We start from the raw sequence: 26,344 nt of genomic DNA on the forward strand, positions 1-26,344 counted from the left end.
TAGGAGGAAGAGGGGGAGATATCCTAAGGAGGCTAAGCTTAAGGGATTGGAAGTAGAAGTACAAGCGGGGAGAGAGGGGGAGGGGAGAGAGGAAAGAAAAGAAGCGGAGCCTTACTGTCCTCTTGGCTCCACACGTGCTAAGAGAGAGCTTTCTGGCTTCCTTAATCCTACTTAATCTTCAGCCACACAGTTTGCATCTCAATACCGTGCTGTTAGGTAACTAGGTGTGCTCCAATCCGGGACGACCTCGAGGGCAGGGAGACTCCACCCATCAGGTATCTCCGGGGGAGAGGCGGAAATACCCGAGCTAGCCGAGCTAGCTCAGTCTGACCTTCTCGAACCCCCGCTGTTCATGGAGGGCCTCGTAAGACTCTAAGATTTAGAAGTCCCACTTTTACCCGCCCGAGACCGTCCACACGGATTTGAGCTTCCAGTCCCAACATCTATATATTTCTGCAAAGAATATTTTGCTGTTGTATTGATCTATATGTCTTGACAGATAGATTCCCAAATATTGCATATACTATGTAGTTACTTTATTTTCTAAAAATTCTCAAAATACATTTGTTTTCAATTATTAATTATTTTTATCTCATTTATCACCAACTGCCACAGACATTGCAGGCAAACCAACTTAGCTGACACATCAGGGTACCGTGAGGGGCAAAATGGGAGGCAGTATGTGCCAGTCAAGTAAATTCATCATCTCACCAATTATATCATCATCTCCCTTCAGATCCCTTCAAATAGCCCAGGACTAAGAACCCAAGATCTTGGGGAATAGCAATGCTTCCATATGGTGTCCAAAGCCATCATCCTGGGAAGCAACTCCTGCTGAAATGCATCCTGGCAGTTGCAACTTGTCATCAATTCAACATCAGAGATGGATAGGATTTTATCATTGAAGAAGACTCATTACGCTGCTTTGCCACTGCACTCTGATTTGCAGCTGAAACCTTACAAATACACTGTTTCCTCCAGTAGAGTATGAGCTCCTTGAGAGCGGGGACTGACTTCTACTTGAATCCCCAGCACTTAGCAAAGATCTTTGCATATAATAAACACCTAATAAATAGTTTTTCATTCCTTCCTTCTTTACTTCTTCCCTTCCCTTCCTTTCCCTTCCTTCCCTTCTGGTCTTTTCCCTTCCCTTCCTTCCCTCTGTCATCCTTCCTTTCTTCTTTCCTTTCTATGCATTACTCTGTAACCTCTCCATCAGAATGTAGGGAGTAATTTTCAGTATTAATCATTTAGAATTATCGACTGATTATTAAACTGATCTGAGCTTTTCAGTCTTTCAAAGTTATTTATAGTGATATTATAGTACAGATTATTCTGGTTCTGGTCACTTTATTTTTCATCAATTTATGCCAGTCTTCTTAGCTCTAAAACCATTTCGTTTTAAATTTTTTTAAGGCATAATAATATTTCATTGTATTATGTCATAATTTATTCATTCCCTGCTTGATAAAGTACCCCCTTAATTTCCAGTTTTTGTCTCTCCAAAAAGAACTGCTTTAAATATTCTGAGACATATGACTTTTTTTCACTTTCATGGATATCTTTGGGGTGTAGGCCTAGAAATGGTCAAAGAGAGGCATAGTTAAATAATTTTTTGGACATAGTTCTAAATTGACCTCCAGAATGGCTAAGTTAATTCACAGCTCCATCAGTACTTTAGAAATGTGCTTGTTTTCCTGCAGCACCTCCAACACCTGTTATTGTCCTTTTTGTCAACTTTGTCAAACCTGGTTGTGAGGTAGAACCGGAGTTGATTTAATTTGCATATAATTAGTGGTTTGGAGCATCCTGTCATATGGTTGTAAATAGCTTAGATTTCTTCTTGAAAACTACCTGTTCATATCCTTTGACCATTTATCATTTAGGAAATGCTTCTCATTCTTATAATGTGAATCAGTTCTTTATATAGCTTGGAAATTAGGCTTTTATCAGAGAAACTTGCTCCAAAGATTTTTTTTTCTAATCTTAATTGCATTGAATTTGTTTGTGCAAAACCTTTTAAATTTTATGTAATCAACGTTGTCCATTTTATCTTCAGTGATCTCAATCCCTTGTTTGGTTATGAACTCTTAACTCACCCACAGATCTATAAGCAAATTTCTTCCTCGTTCTTCTAATTAGTTTATAATGTGACCTTTTGTATCTAAATCGTGTATTCATTGGACTGCTAAGTGGCACAGTGGACCAAGCACCAGGCTTGGGGTCAAAAAGACCTCAGATACTAACTGTGTGATCCTGAGCAAGTCATTTAGCCCCGTTTGCCTGAGTTCCTCATCTGTTAAATGAGCTGTAGAAGGAAATGGAAAACCCCTTCAGTATTTCTGCCAAGAAACCCCGAATGAGATCACAAAGAGCCAGGTAGGACTGAAAGGACTGAACCACAACATGTATCCATTTGGAAATTATTTTGGTATTTGGAATGAGGTGTTGATCTAAACCTGACTTCTATCCGATTGCTGTCCAGGTTTCCTAACAGCTTTTGTCAAATAGTGACAAACCCCAGTAATTGGGTCTTTGGGTTCTAGGTTTGTTTGCTTGTGTATATTGAGTTAATCTCATCCACTTAATGACTTTTCTTTCTTATTATCAAATTGTTTTGATGATTCCTCCTTTGTAGTTTAGTTTGAGATGTGGTAGAGCTAAAACTACCCTTTTCTACTTTTTCTCATTTTTCTTTAGATTTTTGATCTTTTGTTCTACTAGATGCACTTTGTCATTTTTTCTAACAAGAATAATGCTAGCTAGCATTTCTATAGATCATTAAGACTTATATATCACTACAAATATCTCCTTTTATCTTTACAACAACCTTGGAATGTAGGTGCTATTATTATCTGCATTTTACAGATGAGGAAATTGAGGCAGATAGAGGTCAAGTGACTTGGACAAAGTCACACAGCTAATAATTATCTAGGCAGGATTTGAACTCAGGTCTGTTTGATTCCAAGTCCAGTTATCTATGAACTGAGTCACCTAGTTGCCTCTGTGTTCTTTTTTTTGCTAGCTTGGTATGACACTGAATAAGTAAATTATTTTAGGTAGTATTGTCCTTTTTATTGTATATATGTTATATATAATTATATATTTTTTTATATTGACTTGACCTACTCATGAGCAGTTAATTTATTTAGGCCCATTTCAGTAAAGATTTTGTTTTCATCTAGTTCCTATGTGTATCATGATATATAGGCTCCCAACTACATTATGCATTCTACTTATCTCAGAGAAATTTTTCTATTTCTTCTGGGTTTTGTTTGCAATATACAGAAATGTTGATGATTTATGTAGGTTTATTTTAAATCTTTCAGCTTGACCAAAATTATTAATTGCTGCAATTAATTTTTCATTGATCCTCTGTGGTTTTCTAGGGAAACCATGCCATTTTCCAAAATTTATGGTGATTTTGCTTCCAATTTACTAACATTTATACATTTGATTTCTTTGTCTTATTGCTGTAACTCGCATTTCTAGCACTGTCAGATCATAATGGTGATAGTGGACAACCTTGCTTTATTCTTGGTCTTGTGGTTAAGATTTTATTGTTATTCCATATAGCAATGGATCTTGGTTTTAGATAGATTCTACATAAACATGCTAAAGAGAGGTACATTTTTTCCTTTTTAGTATTTTTGATATACGTGAGAATTGTATTTTATCAAAAGTTTTTCTGTATGTTGATATACTCGTGATTTTTGTCATTCTTATTATGAATATGGTCTGTTATATTTTTGGTTTTAAAATTTGGAATTCTTTGTAAAATAGCATGTCATTCTTGTGCTGAGGCCATGCTACTCTTTGTTTTTCTAATGTTAGTACATGAGTTTCAAGCACATCTTATTATTTTGTAATCCACGCCTCACCTGTTAGATTTTACTTTGGTAGACAGTAGCTACCTCATGTCTTGTGTTACAGGATCAAATAAACCTCAAAGAGTCCAAGCGATCAGCTTCCTTAAATCTGTTGTTCTTATCAGGGACTGTAAGTAGGTCATGAATTGCTATAGTGTTAAGTGAAATGGTCATAAGAGCTGAAAACCTGTAACTTTGCATCTTCCTCAGTGCTTTGGGCAGAGGCATTTGTGGCTGACATGAAAAATTCAAGAAACTGAGCACTTAATGGATATCTGGCTCGAGAGAATGACTAGTTTAAGAGAAAATATAGGCAGTATTATTAGGTATCAGTTGTCATCTTGATATCTGGTGACATGAAGCAAGCCCAAGTCCCTTTAAAGATAATAGGAGGATAAGAGAAGCTATGTACAAATGTCTAGTCACCATTCACTGTCTGCTCTTTGCCCTTGTTTATCCAAGTGGAAAATTAAATGAAAAGACAAAAAAGGACCCAGGTTCATTTTATAATTGAAAGCATCTCCTCTAGAAGATTGTTTTTGAACCTGTTTCATCCACTGAAGAGTCAAATGGCCCTGTTGTTAGAGAGATCCAACCTTAGACTTGGTCCTGTAGTTTGGTTTGTGATTATGTAGTACCTCATACGCCTATTGTATGAAAAAGTCCGCCTTCTATAAAAGTCTTACCAAGGCCAGTGGTGGAGAACTTAGTTAAGTATTCCAAAATCCTCTCTATGAGTAAGCAATTTAACTTTCTATTCATTGAAGACATTTCTCATAAATATATACTTGAAACAATGTTGATTGCCAGTTTGAATACACTGATCCGTGCAAAGGATAGGACAAGGACTGTTTTGCCACTTAAAATAACAGTGACATCTGGAATCCCCACTTAACCCATTACCAACCATCTAGAAAATTTAGGAAGTTTTCATTATTTCAGAAATCTGTCTTTATGTTGACTAGCCTTACTGTAAATGTTAGATGGGTCAAGAATTTAATTTGACTTATGGGAAATGTGTGGTTGTGAATGGCTAGGACTTCTCTATATAATGAATCATTCAGGTAATTTAGAATCAAGCCAATAGTACAAGGCCATCAAAATGCACCTTATACCTGACTTGATTCATCTAAATAAATCAGCAAGGAATACTGTTTTTCAAGGTTAGAACAAACAACTACAGGAGAAGATTCTCTGCTTTGTAACATCAATATTCAATTTTTGTTTTGATCCTTGAAGTTCTAGCTTTTACATGGTATATACTTCCACAGCGAGACATAGAATGATAGTATTTTAGAGTTGGATCGTCAGCTCAACCCTTTGTTTCAAAGTTTTTATTCCCAAATCTAAGGAGAACGACGTTGGGAGAGGTGGCACAATCCTGTTAGGGGATTGTCCCTGACTTCCTGATCTAGCTTACCCGTCTTTCCCCTCATCGTTTCCAGTAAAAATCCATTGCCAGGACTGGTCTGGTGGGGATTGGAAAAACATCATGAACATATTTATTGTGTTATCTAAAACCTGTGAAGATTTGTATGAACTGATGAGGAAAATGAGCAGAACCAGTACAATTTATAAATTAATAACATTGTAAAGACAAAAATCTTTGAAAGATGGAGAACTCTGATTAGTGAAGTGGCTGACCTTGATTTTAGCATTTTAGAGGATGAAGCATGCTACCAACCTCCTGAACAAAAATGGCAGACTCAGTGTGCAGAACGAGACGTACTTTTTAACATGGCCAGTGGGGTCATTTGTTTTACCTGTCTGTGTATATTTTTTACAAAGGACTTTTTTTTTTCTTTTTTCAGTTTTGGGTGAAAGTAAAAGGAAGAAGGATTCTTAGAGGAGGTTCCTTGCCTCACTCTCACCCCCCACCCAATTCAAAGAGAATAGGAGGAAGTCCAGAAAGAATCACAGAGTAGTGGGATAGCTTTGAAGTTTATATATTAAATTTGTTACATACTTGAAAACCATGAGACAGATATTTTATTAGTAGTATCACACATAATTATTTCCTATTCCACAATATATATTGAGCTGTTCATTTTGTTTGTTATTAAGTTCAAAATGAAAAGAAAAAAAATGGGAGAAGAAACCCACCATCTCATTGAATGCCTGATAGAAGAAAGAGGAAGATAGTAATCCAAAAAAGATAGTACCCCTTCAGGTTTCTAGAACAAACATTTTTGTATCCTGTCCTTACTTTGGGGTCAGTAGGCATCTTCCTAGGAGCCTACAAAATCAGTGGAGTTTGGATCCTTTTCAGTATCGAGTCACTAATAAAATAACTGCTGCAGGGAGAATGGGGATCAGTGCTCCCATGACTCAGTTGGTGAAAAATGTAACTTCGGTGCTTCACTGTCACTCAGCCCCTGAAAACTATGACTCCTCCAGCTTCTTTCCCTTTAACTCTAGTGTTATGCAAGACAGTGGGATGGTCATCTTTCAGTGTTCCTGAAAGTGCCCTGCATTTGAAGCATGAACAAAGTCAGAGGTTTTTGTTTGTTTTTACTAAAGAGATCAAAGAGACATAGATAGGGTCGTATCTCTAAAGCTGAGTATAGCTTTATATGCTGATCCAACTGAGCAATTTGGAACCATGTCCAAAGGGCTATAAAACCCTCCATACCCTTTGATCCAGCAATACCGCTACCAGGCCTGTATTCCAAAGAGATCATAAAAATGGGGAAAAGATCTACATGTACAAAAATATTTATAGCAGCTTTTTTGTGGTGACTAAACGGAAATTGAGGGGATGCCCATCAATTGGGGAATGGCTGAACAACTCGTGGTATGTGAATGTGATGGAATGCTATCGTGCCATAAGAAATGAGGAGCAAGTGGATTTCAGAAAAACCTGAACTTACGTGAACTGATGCTGTGTAAAGTGAGCAGAGCCCTGAGAACGTTGCGCACAGTAACAGCAACACTGTTCGATACTTACTTTGATAGGCTTGGGTCCTCTCAGGAACGTAATGATCTAAGACAATTCCAAAAGGCTGGAGATGGATAATGGTATCCATATCCAGAGAAAGAACTATGAAGTCTGAGTGCAGATCAAAGCATACTATCTTCTCTCTCTTTTTCTTTCTTTCTCATGGTTGTTCCAATTATTCGGATTCTTCTTTACAACAAGACTAATATGGAAATATATTTAATATGATTATACATGTATCCTTTATCAGAGTGCATGGCATCTTAGGGAGGGGGAAGTGGAGGGGGGGAATTTAGCACTCAAAATCTTATAAAATTGAATGTTGAAAACTAAAAATAAGTCATTTTTTCAAAAAAATTATGAGTAGGTAAATTTCAGAAAAGCCTGGAAAGACTTACATGAACTGATGCTAAATGAAGTGAGCAGAACCAGGAGAATTTTGTACACAGTAATAGTAACCTCATAGGATGATCTACTATGATAGACTTAGCTCTTCTCAGCAATGCAATGATCCAAGACAATTCCAAAAGAGTCATGATGGAAAATACCATCCACATCCAGAGAAAGAACTGTGGAATATGAATGCAAAGTGAAACATACTATTTTAACTTTTTTTTCTTTCTTGTGGTTTTTCTCTTTTGTTCTTCTTTCACACCATGGCTAATGTGGAAATATGTTTAAGATGATTGTATGTGTATAACCCGTATCAGATTGCTTGCTGCCTTGGGTAGGGGGGTAAGGAAGAGATGGAGGGAGAAAAATTTGGAACTCAAAATCTTACAAAAATGAATGTTGAAAATTTTCTTTCAATGTAATTGGGAAAAATACTATTAAGTAAATATATGTGTGTACATATATAATGTACACACACATATACATATATACAGACACACACACGTATATTTATACAGGGCAGCTACATGGCACAGTAGAGTGTCAGGTCTGGAGCCAGGAAGACTCATCTTCCTGAATTCAAATCCAGTCTCAGACACTTGATAACTGTGTGACCCTGGGCAAGTCACTCAACCCTGTTTGCCTCAGTTTCCTCATCTGTAAATGAGCTGGAGAAGGAAATGGTAAATTACTCCAGTATCTTTTCCAAGAAAACCTTAAATGGGGTCACAAAGAGTCAGACGTAACTAAAATGACTGAACAACAAATGAGCTTTCCCCACATTCATAGTTGTGAAAGGTAACTTCTTTCTCCTCTAATTTGCTTGATATAACCTTTTATATGTAGGTCATATATCCATTTGGTTCTTGTAATGATATATAGTGTAAGATGCTAAACTCAATCTGAGTTTTTCCAGTCTTCCTTCCAATTTTCCTAAAAGTTATTGTCAAACAATGAATCATTACCCTAGTAGTTGGCATTTGCGTGTTTATTGAATTGCTACTATGTTTGCCTTTGGGTCTTTGTACCTAAACTGTTTGTTTCTGTGATCAACTTTTCTAATTTTCAGTCAGTATCAGATTGTTTTATTACTACTGTGTAGTTGTAGTTTGAGCCCTAGGACTGGCAGGCCCCCTTTCTTCCCACTTTTATTTTTCGTTATCCTCCTTGAGATTCTTGACTGTTTCTCCAGATGATTTTTTTTTTCAAATCTTCACTTTTTCAAATTTTCAGCTCTAATTCTCTCCCTACCTCTGTGCCCTTCTCTACTCATTGAAAAGGCAAGAAATATGAAACCTATTGTATATGTGAAATTATGAAAAACATTTCTACATTAGCCATATGGAAAAAAAAAAGCAAGAAAAGCAAAGAAAAATATGCTTCAATCTGCACTCAGAGTTGATCAGTTCTCTCTGGATGTAGGTAGCACTTTTCATCATGAGTCCTTTGAAATTATCTTGAATGATTGTCTTGATCAGCGTAGCTAAGTCTGTCACAGTTGACTATTATCACAATATTATAGTTACTGTCTACAATGTTCTTCTAGTTTGGCTCACTTCATTTTGTTTCAGTTCAAGTAAATCTTCCCAGGTTTTTTGACCATCTTCTTCATCATTTCTTAGGGCATAACAATATTAAAAATATCACAATTTATTCAACCATTCTCCAGTTGACGGACATTTCCTCAGTTTCCAATACTTTGTCACCACAAAAAGAGCCACTATACATATTTTTGTATGTAGGGGTCCTTTTTCTTTTTCTCTGATTTCTTAGGAGTGCATACCTAGCAGGGGTATTGCTGGGTCATAGAGTAAGCACAGTTTTATTGCTCTTTGGGCATAGTTCTAAAGTGCTCTCCAAAATGGTTGGACCAGTTCATAGCCCCACCAACAGTCTATTGCTATACCTACTTTGTTTCACATCCCCCTCCATCGTTTGTCATTTTTCTTTTTCTGTAACATTAGCCAATTTGATGGGTGTTGTTTTAATTTGGATTTCTCTCATTACTGTGATTATTAGTGATTTAGAACATATTTTTATATGACTGTTGAGAGCTTTGATTTCTTCTTCTGAAAACTTCTTGTTTATATTCTTTGTCCATTTATCAACTGGGTAATGAATCTTATTTTTACAAATCTGGCTCAGTTCCCCTTTTTATTTGAGAGATAAGACCTTTATCAGAGAAACTTGTAAAAAAGTGTTCCCAGTTTCTTGCATTCCTTCTAATTTTGGCTGCATTCATTTTGTTTGTGCAGAACTTTTAAATTTAATGTAATTGAAACTATCCATTTTATATCTTGCAATCCTTTCTATCTATTGTTGGTCATGAACTCTTCCCTTATTCATAGATCTCCAGGTGAATTTTGCTATTATTTTATCTAGTTATAAAAAGTTCTCCTTTGTTAGTTTGTTTTAAGGCCATCTAGGTAGCACAATAGATAAAGCACTAGACCTGGAATCAGGAAAACTCATCTTTCATGGCACTTACAAGCCATGTGACCCTGGACAGGTCATTTAATCCTGTTTGCCTCATTTCCTCATTTATAAAATGAGCTGGAGAAGGAAACGGCAAATTACCCGAGTATCTTTGCCAAGAAAACCCCAAATGGAGTTATGAAGAGTTGGACAGGAGTGAAAGGACTCAATAACAAGAAATTTGTTTTGGCATTGAAAGCATAAATTAATTTAAGTAGAATTTTCAATTTCAATTTCATTAACGTGAGCTCATCAATGGGCTATACCCTGAAGGCCAGGGCCCAGTAATAAAATAGTTCCCCAATTATTTGTCTGTATTTTTTTTTTTAATTTTAGGTGAGATTTTACTTGTTTTTTCCTTGTTACAAACATATATAGTCAAACAAATTTCCATATTGGTCATATTAAAAAAAAACCTCTCATTTCCATTCTGAGTCTTTCGCTTCTCTATCAAGAGGTGGGTGTTGTGTTTCATTAGTCCCCCAGAATTATGGTTGCTCATTAGGGTGATCAGACTTCCTAAATCTTTGAAAGTTGTTGGACAGTTTTTGTATAAATTATTCCTCTTGATCTGCACATTTCACTCTATATCTGTTTTTCTTTATTTATCTGCCTGCTTACCTATTTATTTATGTTTGCCAGTTCAGATGAGAGTGACATTCAAGTGTCTCCTATTTCCTCACCTTTCTTCTTGTTTGTATAGTATTCTACTTGTACACCCCAATTATTCAAGATGAGTTCCTTTAACTTTTCTCTTTAGTGTATTCCTTTTCTCTCCCTTTCTACTCTGCTTTTAAGATCATCAAAGCATAATAATACAATTCCCAGGATTTCTTTCATGTTGGTCTCCCTCTCTGACCCAAATGATGATAGGGTATTGAAGGTACACATGGATCATCTCCCCATATTAAAATATACACAATTTATCCTTGTTTAGTCTCTTATGATTGCTCACTTATGTTTACCTTTTTGTTTTTCTTGACTGCTCTTTTTGTAGTCCGAAGTTTCTTCCTTCCACCATCTTCCTTTATCTCTTTTGCTGATGAAAAGTGTTACGAGACAGGGAAAACAAACTCCCACAATGGCCATGTCCAAAACTGGGTATCTCATGCTCCAGATTTAGTTCATCACTGGCCCTCTGAAATCTTGGTTGGTCACTGAGTCCTGAAGTCTTTTAAAATTGTTCATTTTTACAATATTGTTTGTATAAATTATCTTTCTGGTTCTTCTTACTTCAGTCTATATCAGTTCATACAAGTCTTCCCAAATTTCTCTAAAACTATCGCCTTCATCACTTCTTACGGTAAAATAGTACTGCCTTTCTTCAGTCATTCTCCCAATTTATGAGTACCTCCTAAATTTCTAATTCTCTTCCACTACAAAAAGCAACTGCAAATATTTTTGCAAATATATTTTTCCTCTTTCTTTGATCTCTTTAGGGTATAAACCTAGTAATGATATTGCTGTGACATTGGGTATGTATAGTTTAGTAACTTTTGGGTTATGGTCTAAATAGCTTTCATAGCTCCTGAATGGCTCTGCCAAATCATAGATCTATTAAAATGCAGTGTACCTGTTTTCTGTCAACCTCTCCAACATTTGTAATTTTCCTTTTTTGGTCATGTTCTTATATCTAATGAATGTGAGGTAGAAACACAGAGTTGCTTTAATTTGCATTTCTCTAGTTACTAGGAATTTGGAGCAGTCAGTAAATATTTATTGCACACCTACTCTGTGCTAGGCACTGCGCTAAGTGCTGGAAATACAAGAAGAGGCAAAGATAGCCTCTGCGCTTAGGGTACTTACAACTGAATAAAGGAAACAACAGTCAAACAAATATTACAAAGAAGCTATATACAGGATAAATACGAAAGAATTAAGAGAGGGAAAACATTAGAATTAAGGATTGGGAAAAACTTCCTGCCAAAGATGAGATTTTGACCACTCACTGCACCGCACCCCAGTCCGCTCAGTTCTACATTCACCACCTCTTGGTAAAGATACCTGCATCATCATCTCAGAACGGCCAGTAGGGGATCTGCTTAGGGACTGAGCCTAGAGGAACAGCAGAACATTGAGAAGCAACATGATGCCAATCTGAAGCAGATCCTCATTTAGCAAATTACCACACAGTGCCGCAGGGATGTTGGGGAGGCCCCAGCCTGGGCCAGAGAACTTCCAAAACTGGCTCAAGGATGGCACGGTGCTGTGTGAGCTCATTCATGGGCTATGCCCTGAAGGCCAGGGCCCAGTAATGAAAATCAGGCTTCAGGCATGACCTTCAAACGGATGGAACAGATTTCTCAGTTCCTGCAGGCGACTGAACGCTATGCCATCAATGCCACTGATATCTTCCAAACTGTGGACCTCTGGGAAGGAAAGAATATGTATAGTAGACACTGATGAACCTAGGTGGGTTGGCAATGGCTCAGGGTGATGGCTTCTTCTCTGGAGATCCTAACTGGTTTCCTAAGAAGTCCAAGGAGAATCCCTGAAACTTCACAGATAACCAATTGCAGGAAAGCAAGAATGTCATCGAGCAGCAAATGGGCACCAAACATGGGGCATCTCAGGTTGGCATGACTGAATATGGGATGCCATGTCAGAACCTCTGATCACCACTCTTTGTTACCCTCCCTTGAATGGTTAATATATTTCTAGCAGTGATATTCCCAGGAAGCCCATGGAACTTTCAAGCTCCTCCTGTTCCCAACTCTTCCCTCCCTGCTCCTTACTCTTCTTGGCACTGCTTCTGTGGCACTGCTTCTCCTGTTGTGCCTACAGGTGCTGAGCCAATGCTTTCTCACCTTCAACTTGCTATAGTACACTCCCTGTCCCCAAATCAGCAAAACTGGACCAACTGTTCCATCCTCCCTTCTCCCAGACCAAGGGTACCTGACCCCTTCAACATTCCTATTCATTCTCCCACCCTGGCTTGTCCCCTCATTTGGGAATTTGCACCCATTTAGCCATTCTTTAGGCTAGGGTTCAGGGCACTGCCTTGAAAGGAGCTGAACATGGGACTAATTTCTTTTCCACAAAGTTGTTTTCTTGTTCCCCCCTCCCCCAGCCTTGATACCGTGGGGACTTCATTTATAGGGAGGGGCCTATAGTGGCTGCTGTTCTGGTCACAGCTGGGCTTTGAAAGCCACACATCTGGGTAGGTCTCTCCTTGGCAGAGGCCTCTTTTTCCCCTCAGTCCCTCCCTTCTTAGCATTCTCTGCAGCTTATTCTCCTCTTTACCCAGTAGCTTGAGACAGGGTTCAAGGGTGGAGGGGATGTCCAGGGAAGTGGGTTGGCCTTGCCTTCTCATCTCTCCTCTGTCCTTCCCCTCTGCCTCAAAAGACCCACCCAAAGTTTGAGACTTGAAGAATGTGAGTTTGCTGATCTGAATAAAGATTCCCAGTCTTTGTAAAAAAAAAAAAAAAGAAAGAAAAAAGAAAAGATGAGATTTTATCTGGGACTTAAAGAGAGCCAAGGAAGCCAATAGGTGGAAATGAGGAACAGGAACATGTGCAGGACTCTTAAGAGACCAGGTAGAACATGCAAATGGTAATGAGGTCATGCTCACTCCTTTCAGGATCCGAGCCACCTTTTCCTGGACCTGTCTTCATTTCTGTGTTGATTCTGAGGCTTTATCACACAGCACCCGCAAATATTCTCATCGTTGTTGCCTCTAAATTGAGTCCGTTATCTTCACAGTTGAAAAGTGAAGATGATGATGATAGCTAACCTGTATGCTATGCTTACTCTGTGCCAGGGACAATGTAAGTGCTTTATAATTTTTAATTCACTTGATCCTCAAGAAAGTAGCTCTGTCTCTGTTTTTCTCCTCATGATATCCCTGTATCTCTCTGCTATGGTTTCAATTCCTTGTCTTTTTATCTGCTAAAGAACAGTTTTATCTAGGAGCCCACTTTCATCATATTTTCTTCAGCTTACACTATATCTTTTTTAAAATTCCAGCTTATGGGATAGCTAGATGGCACAGTGGCTAGAACACTGTTCCTGAAGTCAGGAGGACCTGAGTTCAAATCTGGTCTTAGATAATTACTAGTTGTGTGACTCTGGGCAAGTCTCTCAATCCTGATTGCCTCAAAAAAAAAGGTGATAAATTCTAATTTATTTTCATTTCTGAACTCTCTCCATCCCATCTCCCCTCCTCCACTCATTGAGAAAGAAAATATATAAGTATATATAATCAAGAAAAACAAATCACCACATTGACCATGTAAAAAAAAAGTCTTAATGTGAATTCTGAGGACACCATCTCTCTATCAGGATGTGGAGAGCATATTTCATCATCAGTCTTCTCAAATTACGATTGGTCATTAAATTTATACTACATCTTTAGAGTCATTCCCCTGCATGGTTTCTGTGACCTGTACACAAGAAAACATCTCTAAGATGGTTAAGGTTAAGATTCTATAATATAGGTTATTGTATGGGCCCTCTTCCAATTGATCAAATACTTTTTTTCTCTATCAATTCATCACTGTTTCTATAACAGTCTATACTGATACTCTCAAGTCAAGTCAAACCCATAATCCTTTAGTAATCAGGTCAGTTTCTTCATATCTCATCTTTCAGGGGGTTCCTCTTTTCTTGGCTACCAGTCTCGATAAGTGATTGTCCATTTACAACATGAATTTGTATGACAGTTTTCCTTTGTATTGAATGTTATTGCCATGCAGAAAACACCACCTCAGTTACTGTACCAGGGTTCTAGAACGACTTGAGTTTTTGTAAGGACATTTCTGATATGTGAATTCAGAGTATCTTATACTTAGGTCCCTCAGGTTTTCAATTGCAGAGCCTCTGATACTTTCCAACAAAACTTTATCTACTTCCTTGTCACCTGATGATGATAGCTAACCTGTATGCTATGCTTGTTCCACCCAGACCTCTACTGAGTCTTTTCTAGAAGGCAAGGTTCCTTTCTTCAGAAAATTTCTATCTTGGTCCTAGTATTACTACCAGCAATGAAGCCTCATCCCTGCCAATAAGTGAGACTTCTCCATCTCTCACCTGATGGGCAAGAAAGGTTGTCTGCATACCACAGTGGAACTAGCCCAATCCCAATGTGCTGTGCCATGGGACTAACTTCAGCCTTCTCACATGTAAGCTGTTTCTTTCTGATGTAGTAGATCTAACCTTGGTCCTTCCCAAATGTATTCCTCTATATAGCTTAGTGAAACAAGCCCTCTTTTTAGCCCAGGTAAAGTTTTCATTTCTGAAAATAGAGAATATGGAATTAGCTTCGTTCATAATGAGCTGTCTGATTCTGGTAGGAATAATCTTTTCTCAGTTTCTTCTACATGTCAGTCTCCTACTATAGAGTTATTTCTGCATTTCAACTGTGATGCTCTTGTGTCCTTTTATTCACTGTTTTCAGTTTGTATGTTTGTTTGTTTGTTTTTTTTACAGAATTCTAGTTCACATGGAGGATTGTGATCTAATTTCCACATATTTTGACCATGTGGATTTTGTTAGGAAATTTTGAGTGGTTGAATGGATCTGGTAATTCACAGAGAAAGTCCTTAGTAGATTCTCTGATCCTAATTCTTCTATAAACTCGTCCTTCAATGCTTTTGTAATTACCTCAGTTTCATATTTGGATCTATGCCAAATATCAGTAGTCACTCCTGGACATCAATGTTCAGTAAATGGCAATGTATTTCATATGCAACGTTCATATATCCATAATGTTGATCAATAATGACCAAATTTGTCCAATTGTAGTATGAAAATGAACTAGTATAATGAATTTTATACCTCAGGGTTGCTATAGAGCAGAACTCCAAGCATTTGACAGGTAGCAATAAAGCAAATTAGCAGCAATGTTAGTATGACTATTCATTTTACACCCCAACAGGCAATGAAATCACACTCAATGTTGCAGCTAGCACCATTAAATAGCAAGTATTCATATGAAAATGCAACGGGGGGTGTCATAGAGTGGGTATAATGGAGGCAACTACCCAGAGAGACTGAAAAACCAAAATAGGAATAACAATAAAACAAGTAATCCAAAAATAGAAACATGATGCAAAGCAAAAATCAGTTTTGATGAGGGAGAAAATAAAATAAGACAAAAAGAAAACAAAAGTGGGGGTAAAAATTATAAAATCCAACAAAAAATAAGTCTTCACAATAATTGAAAAATTAGTGAGTTAAATTAAATTCTAAGCTTGAAGCATACAAGGAAAATTAAAATAAGAGGCAAAAGTATTCAAAATGAAAAAAATTAAACATCCAAAATAAAATTATCATATTGGTAAATCCAAAGCTTGTAGCAATAATGCTAGAAAATTCTGTGTAAGATACAGGAAAAAAATAATTAAAGCAGCATTTAAAATCTCAGAGGAAAACATTATCCCAACATGACCCTCCATTTCTAACAGTGGTGGTGGAAAGGGGCTATTTTGCTGATGGATAACTATTGCCTGTCTGGGTCCCACCCTAGTGTGGGTAGATCCATTCTTTTTCCTTTCAAGCACAACTTTCTCTACAAATATCACCTTGTCTGTCTCCTGTCTTTTCTTAAACCTACAATAGTAATGGAACCATGGAAACGGTAAGTTGCCCAGGGACTTTGCCTTGCATTTCTTTACCAAGCTTCCTCTTTCAAGAACACTGATGACTCGGTTGTGTCCAGGACAGTCTTTAATATAATCTTTTCCCTTTGTTCATAATAAGTATCAATAAAAAATCTTTATCTTCAGCTTCTCTCTCCCCTGTACCCAATGGTCCCAGAAATTAGAATCTCCTCTCACTCTGTATAGCCAACTATTGTCTTCTCAGCTTTGAGCAAATGAAACATTGTACAGTCATACTTTAGACCAAAGACAGTTTTGTCTAATACTAGCCTTTGAATCCTAAATGTGCAGAAATGCAACATGGCCTTTTTTTAACAACAACAATAATAGCTAACATGTATATAGCTATTCAGGTTTTGAAATGTGTTCCATGTATGTTATCTTGATCCTCACAACAACCCTGTGTAAGGTAGGTGCTTTAATTATCCTCACTTTAACAATTATGAAGGACACACGATGAAAAATACTATCTATCTCCACAAAGAGAACTGATGAGCTCTGAGTGCAAATTGAAGTATAATTTTTCACTTTCTTTTTATATATAATATGTAAAATATATAACATGTTATTATATCATATATAACTATATATTATAATTATATATATAAATATATAATATTATATGCATATACATATATATAAAATGCTTTTCATGAAAGCTAAATCATTATGGTTCAGGACATTTGGGTACAGAGCTCTTTGCCTCCACACAATTTTGAGGCTACACTCTCTCTTATTTGTTGTGGTAGCAGCGTGCTCTCAGGTCCTTGACCGTCCCTTTGCACCCTATACACTTCTCTCATTTTGAACAATTTTTGTTCTCTCCTTCTTTTGGAGAAGAATTGAAGGGAATTTTTTTTTCCTCTGCCTCAAGTCATAAAGCTCAGTGGTCTTTGGATCAGAACACATTGCTGACTTCTTTCCCATCATACAGCTGTCCATCTCATCTATATTCTCAACTCCTTGGGCAAAGGGTACGTTAGATTCTTTTTGCTAATCCGTTCTCCTTCATTTTATGGGTGAGTTTATCCTTCTCACATTCATTGTTGCTTCTGATTCCACTTTTGGAATTTTTAATATGACTATATATAGTTTTGCTTTCTTCATTGAAAAACTGTTCATATGCTTTGACCATTTATCAATTGGGTAACAATTCATATTCTAACAAATTTTACAAAGTTCTTTTATATACTTGATATATGAGACCTTAATCTGAGAAATTATCTACAAAATTTCCCTCTGCTTTTGTTTTCCTTCTAATCTTGACTACGTTGGTTTTGTTTACACAAAATTTTTTAAATTTAATGTAATCAAAATTATCCATTTTACACCTCACAATACTCTCTATGTCTTGTTTGTTCAAAGATGTTTCTCCTGTCCATAAGTCTGATAAGTAATATGGTCCATGTTCTTCTAATTTTCTTATGATAGCTCCCTTTATATCTAGGTCATGTATGTATTTTGACCTTATTTTGTTTCTTCCCTGCTTAACAGAATTTTATTTTTTCCAATCACATGTAAAGATATCTTTCAACATTGATTTTTAAAAATTTTGAGTTTCAGATTTTTTTTTTCTCCAAGACAACAATCAATCTGATATAGGCTATACATATACAATCATATTGAACATATTTCCACATTAGTTATGTTGTGAAAGAAGAATCAGAACAACAGGGACAAACTACAGGAAAGGGATAAAAAGAAAATGGTGTGCTTCGATCTACATTCAGACTATAGTTCTTTCTCTGTATGTGCCTAGCATTTTCCATCATGATTGGCCTCATTTTGGTAAATGGTGTTTGTGCCCAATTTCTGCTGGACTGCTTTCCAGTTTTCCCAATAATGTTTTTATCAAATAATGAATTCTTATCTCCAAAGCTTAAATTTTTACATTTGTCAAATACAAGGTTATTATAATAATTTACTATTGTATATTATGTGTCTACTCTATGAGTCTATCTTTCTATTTCTTAGCCAGTACCAGATAGGCTTGATAATTACTGTCTTATAATATAGTTTAAAATCTGGTACTGCTAAACTTCCTTCCTTTACATTTTTTCACTAATTGCTTTGGTATTCAACCTTTCTTTCAAATGCATTTTGTTATTATTGTTTCTACCTACGTAAAATAACTTTTTAGTAATTTCATTGAGAAGGCATTGAATTAAGTAAATTAGTTTAGGTTGAATTGTCATTTTTATTTTGTTGGCTCTGCCTACTCATAAACAATTAATATTTCCCTAATTATTTAAATCTGACTTTGTATTAAAAATGTTTCATAATTGTGGTCATGTAGTTCTTGGGTGTGTCTTGGAATGTATACTTCCAGTATTTTGTTTATTCTATAATTATTTTGAATGAAGTATCTCTTACTATCTCTTCTTGCAGGGTTTTGTTGGTGATATATAGAAATGCTGATGATTTATATAAGTTTATTTTATATCCTACTAATTTGCTAAAATTATTCATTGTTTCAATTAACTTTTTAGTTGAATGTCTAGGATTTTCCAAGTATATCACCATGTCATCTGTAAAAAGAGATACTTTTATTACCTCATTGCCCATTCTTATTACTTCAGTTTCTTTTTCTTCTCTTTTTGGTGTTGCTGGCATTTCTAAAACAATATTGAATAAGATTGGTGATAATGGTCATCGTTGTTTTACTCCTGATCTTATTGGTAAGGCTTTTAGCTTAATCTATTACAAATAATGCTTGCTGATGGGTTTAGGTAGATACATAGATGCTTCTTATCATTTTGAGGAAAAATCCACTTATACCTATGTTTTCAAATGTTTTTAACAGGAAGAAGTATCATATTTTATTAAAAACTTTTTCTGTATCTATTGATGTAATCATAGGATTTTTGTTACTTTTATTATTGATATAATCAATTATGTTAATAGTTTTCTTTATGTCAGACCATCCCTGAATTCCTAGTATAAATCCCACTTGGTCACAATGTGTAATCTTTGTAATATATGGTTGTAATCTCCTAGCTAGTATTTTATTTAGGATTTTTGCATCCATATTCATTTGTGAAATTGGTCTATAACCTTTTTCTTTGTTTTTGCTCTTCCTGGTTTACACATCCATACCATAGAGTTCTTAAGACTTTTCTTTACAATCTTGTTGTATAAGTTGTTCTCCTGATTCTGTTTGAGGTAGCTTTTTTTTTGAGGTCACTTCTCAATCTGAGAACTATTGAACTACCTAGATAGGCTTGGGGAGGAAGGGTAGCCTCAGTGGTGGGGTTCTTTTGACTTAGAAACCTAGACTTTTGCTAACTCCTTTCAATTAATTCAATTGAACTATCCCTGAAATTGCCAAAACTCTTGATTCTTCTCTTTCTTGATTCTCTGCATTTGACACTGTAGATCACCTGTTATCCTATAACTATTTCCCCTTTCTCATCCAGATTCCTGGAAAAAACTGTCTTTCCTTGATTCTTCTACTTTTGAACCTCTCACTGGCTTCTCAACCCTTGGTAATCTGACTTGCTATCTCATTACTTCGTCTGAAGTGGTTCTTTCCAAAGTTACCAATGATCCCTTACTTGCTAAAGCTGATCATCTTTTCTGCACCCTCATCCATCTTGACATCTTTGATATATTTGACACTACTGAGGGGATGTTCATCAATTGGGGAATGACTGAACAAGTTGTTGTATATGACCATGATGGAATACTATTTTGATTGAGAAAGGATGTGCAGGATGCACAGCAATATCAAATGATAATCCATTGTGAATGACTTCAATACCGAAGAATTTATAATGAAAAATACTATTCATTTCCAGGCACCACTGACTGCTCTCTCCTCCTAGATATTCTCTCGTTGCTATTTTTTCATTTGTCTTTCCTTGGTTGTCATTCTACCTGACTATTTCTTCTCAGTATCCTTTTCTGGCTCATCAGCTTCTATGGGTTTAATTAGCGTCTTTACACAGATGACTCCAGATCTCCATATCCAACCCAAGGATGTCTCTTGAGTTTTAGTACTAAATCACCAATTACCCACTGCGTCTTTAAACTGGATATCCTATAGGCATCCCAAACTCAATATGGCCAAAACAGAGCTCATTATCTTTCCATCCAAAGTCTCCCCTCCACTAAATGTGCATTTTTTTTTGAGGGCACCACTTTTCTACCCATCTCCTAGGCTCTGAACCTAAACATTATCCTCCTCAACTCCTTACTCCCCCTCATCCCATATGCCCAATCAATTGCCAAAATTTGTTGATTCTACCTTCACATCATTTCTTGCATTCAACACCTTCCTTGTATACACATGGCCACCCCCTTAATTCAGGTCTTCATTACGCTTCTCTTGCTTAGAAAATTGCAAGCGTTTCCTAACTGATCACACTGACTCAAGTGTCCATCCACTCCAAGTGATCCTCCTCGAAGCTGAAAAAGTGATTTTTCTTAATCACAGATCTGATCGTGCCTTACTCTCAGCTTCTCTGGATCTCTATTAACTATAGAGAAAACATAACTTCTCTTACTTTTAAAACTCTTCACAACCTGATCCTAATCTATTTTTCTGTTCTCATTATATCATTATGTTATGTGCAGTGAGGTGGTGCAGTAAATAGTGTTAGGCCTGAGGTCAGAAAAACCTGGGTTCAAAGTAGCCTCAGATTCTGACTAGCTGTGTAAATCTGGACAAATCACTGAACCTCTGTCTGTCTCAGTTTCCTCAACTGCAAATGGGGATAATAATAGCACCTGCCTCTCTGTATTATGAAGATCAAATTAGGTAATTTTTTTTAAAAAGGCACTTAGAACAGTGGGCAGGTAAATGGCACAAAGGATAGCTAAGTGGCACCATGGATAGAGTGGTGGCCCTAGAGTGTAATGTGAAGATCTTCCATGCCCATTAATGGACCTCAGATTAGGGGAGGCTTGTTTTGTAGGAAGGCCCACACCTTTTGTTAATTGTTAATGAGGTGCTGGGTCACAAGGATCGTGATGCCCTCCAGCTCTGAAAAGTGTATATGTACTCTGTGGTGAGGTTTTGCTTGGGGAGCTTGGAAGAAGGTTCATGTGCCAGATGAGACTCTGGGTAGCCATTAAGGACCCCTTCTTCCACTTTGAAAACCCAGAGGTTGGTGCTTCTCTCTCTGGTAAATGTGTTTGTATGTAATGGTCAGACAGTTGGATCCCTCTGTTGATCTGTGTTGTAAGTATTGCTTCTGGTCAGACAGTTAGAAGCCCTATCTGTTGGTCTCTGCTCGTATGTTCTCTGTTGGTCAATGTGATTAAAGAAGATTGTTGATCCCCTTTTAAGTTGCTTTCCTTAGTAAAGTCAATCTAAGAACCTGTGCCACCAGGTCATCCTGGATGTTAGGGAGCTTGCTGCTACCTGGAGTCAGGATGACTCACCTTCCTGAATTAAAATCTGACCTCAGACACTCAGTAGCTGCGTGACCCTGGGCAAGTCATTTAACCTTGTTCACCGCAGTTTCCTCATCTGTAAAATGAGCTGGAGAAGGAAATGGCAAACCACTCCAATATCTTTGCCAAGAAAATCCCAGATGGTCTCATGAAGAGTCAGACATGACTGAAACAATAAATAAACAAACAACAGCAAAATCCTTTGTATGGTACCTGACGCATAGCAAGCATTTAATAAATGCTCTTTCCCTTCCTCATTACTCCCCTCTTGTACTCTAGAGTCCAGCCAAAGTAGCTTTCTTTCTGTCCCTCAAAAATGGCACTCCATCTCTACCTTTTTGCCTTTGGCAGATGAGGAGAATTAGATTTGTAGCACATCGCCATGAGCAAAGTTAGGAGATAACATAGATCACAGATGGCAAGTGGTGTAATTCTTCAGGAAATTCAGGATATGGGGAGGAGTGGTAGGTAATTCCATATTTCATTGCAGAATTGTCATGATTTTATGCCAACTTTTTTTTGCAAAAAAGTAGGGTGCGACCATTATATGAAGCTTTAAAAATTGTGCTGGTATTACTTAAAAATCATTTGTTACTGTCTTTGGTGCAATATTAGGATGCATGGAACACTTGTGAATAGACATGAAAAGTGAGTAGCCCAAATCACTGCACATCATTTCATTGTGACAATTTAGTGAACATTTTTCCAGTCTGAAAAATAAAGTCAACAGATTAATTGTTATTGGCTTGTCCATTATAGTCGAAATATTGCACTTAAAATTTACTACAGTATTGTGAAGTATGGACTTACGAAATTTAATCTTCAGTGTCTGAAGATTCTGCAGCGCCATCGTTGGTTTCATTATCTGACATGCTGCAGTGCCACTCATATCAGATGTGTGTTTATTTCCTTGTCACTGCCATCTAGTGCATTCAAATTTTCCTGTCTTTTTGAAGCTTTTGAAGATTGTTTGTCATGATATAAGGTCTTAACTCTTACATACCCATGTACTTATCAGTTCCAAGGAAGGATGCTTAATACTTCTCGCAGAAGTCAATTGGTGATCACTGTTATCAAAGGCTCAAGTGGTCCTTGACTGGTTTGTTTACACATAGACAATGCTGGGCTGAGAATTCTAGGTTTGAGGATTGCAAGGCACGAGAGAGAAATACATATCCGAATGCCATTGGCGAAATACATTGCTGCCCTATTTACTTTTTAAGTGGCATGACAAACAGAATTATACCATATGATGATTACACGATGAAAGATTATAAACCAATTTTTGGACTAAAAAAAAACCCCAACAAAACAGTGTGACAATTATGCAGTGAAATATGGTACGAGGTAAACTGCAGTAGATTATGGAAAGCTTTAGGTGCCATACTCAGGAGTATGGACTTTATTTAGCAGGCAAGGAGACACTGAAGCCCCAACCTAGGGTTTTAGGCTCTTTGTTGCAAATTGGCAAATATTAAAGTCCAAAAAGATGCTGGTCTTCGGTACTGCTATATTTTCTAAGGGAAAGAAAGAATGATCTCTTTAGACTACAGGACAGCTTGCCCGTGAGGTAGAGTACTAAGGACTCCCCTATTGCTCAGGACCTTCTCTCAAGGCTAAGGATAACAGTTCTCAGTGTTCTCCCAGCCTGTGTTTAGAAATATGCTAACATTTGGAGTACAGGGGGCCATCTCCACTTGTCCTGATTTATATCCTGCGCCTGAATCCAGATGGCTCAGGAGGAGAGAGTGAGGCTGGTGACTTTGCACAGTTCTGCCTCACTTAAATCCAATTCACTTACAAGTCATAACATCCCCTTCCTGATGTCATGGTCCTCTTCGAGAATGAAGAACAAATAATAACTTGAAGTACAAGCCAAACAAATGAGAACCAGGCTTTCTTATCTATGAAAACTGACAGATTCATAATAATTTAGATTATTGGCAGTTGGGGGCAGAATATATATATTAATAGGAAAATGTGCCAACTTAATTTTATGTACAGGAACATGTGGATGCAGAACACACTTAGTCAAACCCTCATCTCAATTATCACTGAAGAATCTTTCCTTCTACATCAGACCCTCAAGTCTATAGCTTCCTTGAGTAGGTCTGACAGCTAATCATTTCCTATTTAAATGATGACATAATTAACTTTTTCTCTCACTCCCATTTAGTTTCTGTATTTTGCTTTTTTCAACTATTTTGACAGTCATTATCCTATTATTATATTATTATATTCTATTATAGAGGCCCTAATGGGCTAGCCACTGCTAATTTAAACAACCACCACAACCAAACACTATCTTTACTATTTTTATCCTTTTTTCTGTACCCATGGTCATGGACCCCTTTGGCAGTCCAATAAAGCCTATGAACTCTTGAGAATAATGTATTTAAATGTATAAACTAAAATACAGAGAGATTGCAAAGACAGCCAATTAAATTGAAATTCAGTTATCAAAATCTTTTTTTAAAAAAGTTCCCATGATGCTGAGTAAAATAAGCAGAATCAGGAGAAAACTGTACACAGTAATGACAGCATTGTACAATGACTAGCTTTGATAGACTTAGCTCTTCTCAGCAACGTGATGATCTAAGACAACTCCAAAAGACTAAAGACAGAAAATGCCATCCACATTCAGAGAAAGAGCTATGGAGTCTGAATGCAGATCCAAGCATTCTATTTTCCTTCTTGTTTTTTCTTTCTCATGGTTTTTCCCTTGGTTCTGATTCTTTCTTACAACATGACTAATGTGGAAATATGTTTAATATGATTATACATGTATAGCCTTTAACAGATTGCATGCCATCTTGGGGAAGGGAGATGGGAAACAGGGGGAAAAATTAGAACTCAAAATCTTATACAAGTGAATGTTGAAAACTAAAACTAAATAAATAAAAATAATTTTTAAAAAAGTTCACAGACCCTGGGTTAAGACCCCTTCTACTAAAACTTCCACCTGTTAAATATAGTAGATTTACTTATATTTCACCTTTTATGTGTTGGATACAATATGTTTGTATCCCTTGCTAACAGTTTTGTCTGTCTTTTTACCGGTAGGATTTGGCACATTGCCTGCCATATAATAAGTCACTTACAATGGCTTGTTGAATGACTGACAAGTTACAAGAGGGCAGCTTCTTTTTCCTACTTTTAGGATCCTTTTCCTCATCACCTCCAGTCTCTCCATCTATCTTCTGATACCACACTGCTCTCATTTGGAACAAGTTAGATATTTTGAATAATTTAAAACAGTTGCAGAGCTGGTTTCTTAGTTAAGATTTCATAGGACCCTTTAAAGAGAGATGGCATGTGAAGGCCAGAGGTGCTCTGGTCAGCCAGACAGTAAACTGATCCTGCACAGATGCCCATGTAAACCTTACCGGAGAAGTTCCTGCATTGTACCCTTCCATTGCCCAGATTAGACTTTGTTCATTTATGGACTCTCCCCTCTCACTATGTAAGAAACGCATTCCTAGAGAAAAAGATATGCAGCCCATATAGGATGGAAGGAGACTGTTTTGGGATAACTTTGTGTTGACCTCTTTATTCCTCCCATTTGGATAAAAACTACCCCTTCAGAGATCATGACTAGCTATGAAGGAAGGAAGGTACCTATGCTGAACATATGCAGTCAGGAGGGAAGTCTACCAGCAAGTAGTACCCTGGAGGCAGAAGAGATTGGATTTAGATGCTGAAGATGAGTTTGAATTCTCCTCCTTACAATGTATATGACTTTGGGAAAGATATCCCTGTGAAGTGTCCTCATTTACAAAGTGAAGGGATTGAATGAGGTGCCCTGTTTGGTGGCTTGCAGCTCTGCATCCCTTCAGTGGGATCTCTGAGGAATTTTTAGGATCATAGAATTTAGAGTTGGAAGGAGATCTCAAAGATCATGATTCAGCCCAACCCCCTCATTTTACAGTAAGGGAAACATAGACTTGGAGGAGTGGAATCACCTGTCCAAGGTCCTACATATGCATTAAGTAACAGTCTCTTAAGAGACTAAAGTCTCTTGGCTTCACAGGCCAGTGCTCTGTCCGTTACACTGCTGTTATAGACTCAGATAACAAATCAGGAAGAAGGCAAGTAAAAGGCTAGAATATTTCTCCCACTTTGAGGTGAGAGAAAGATAAGTTTAACCCTGGGGATAAGTCTGTCAGGAAACAACCTTCCTTTATGATAGATGGCAAGTCTGACTGGAATTCAAATATCCATGATGGAAAACCTGCTCAAAAGGTAATCTCATCATTCCTCATCAGTTCCCTTGGTGAGGGCTGACTGATGCTCCTCATTCTTCTTTGGATATAATTGATGAGATTGCCAAGCTGTATTTGGATGCCAGTATGGGCTTTGCCAATTATCTCAGTCCCTTGTGTGTATCTGCAGCCCGGCTGCAGTGAAGATCCAAACCATGATTTACTTACACTGAGGGTTAGCAGTTCTAATAGAAATTTCTCATACCAATTGTTTTCCCTTAATGTGTTACAAACAACAAAATTTCTAGTTTCAAAGAGTGGCCTATTATTCTGGACAATTTCTCAAAAGGTTCCCAGGTTGAAATTGAGATGATTAGCAAAGGCTGTCCAGAGAGCAGTAGTCAAAAGGAGGAAACAAAAACAAAAATAAACTTTAATTCTAAGTGTACCAAGAGTTTTCCATCCTCAATG

The 26,344-nt window shown here is 37.1% G+C and overlaps 2 pseudogenes; one reads left to right on the forward strand and one right to left on the reverse strand.

Moving 5' to 3' along the window:
• Nucleotides 1-3,756: 3,756 nt before the first annotated feature.
• On the reverse strand, nt 3,757-3,855 carry LOC140502895 (U6 spliceosomal RNA; annotated as a pseudogene).
• Nucleotides 3,856-10,756: 6,901 nt separating this feature from the next.
• LOC140502681 (transgelin-2 pseudogene) lies at nt 10,757-16,743 on the forward strand (annotated as a pseudogene).
• Nucleotides 16,744-26,344: the final 9,601 nt, after the last annotated feature.

Source organism: Notamacropus eugenii, chromosome 4, assembly GCF_028372415.1.
Source record: "Notamacropus eugenii isolate mMacEug1 chromosome 4, mMacEug1.pri_v2, whole genome shotgun sequence".
NCBI classification, from domain to species: domain Eukaryota; kingdom Metazoa; phylum Chordata; class Mammalia; order Diprotodontia; family Macropodidae; genus Notamacropus; species Notamacropus eugenii.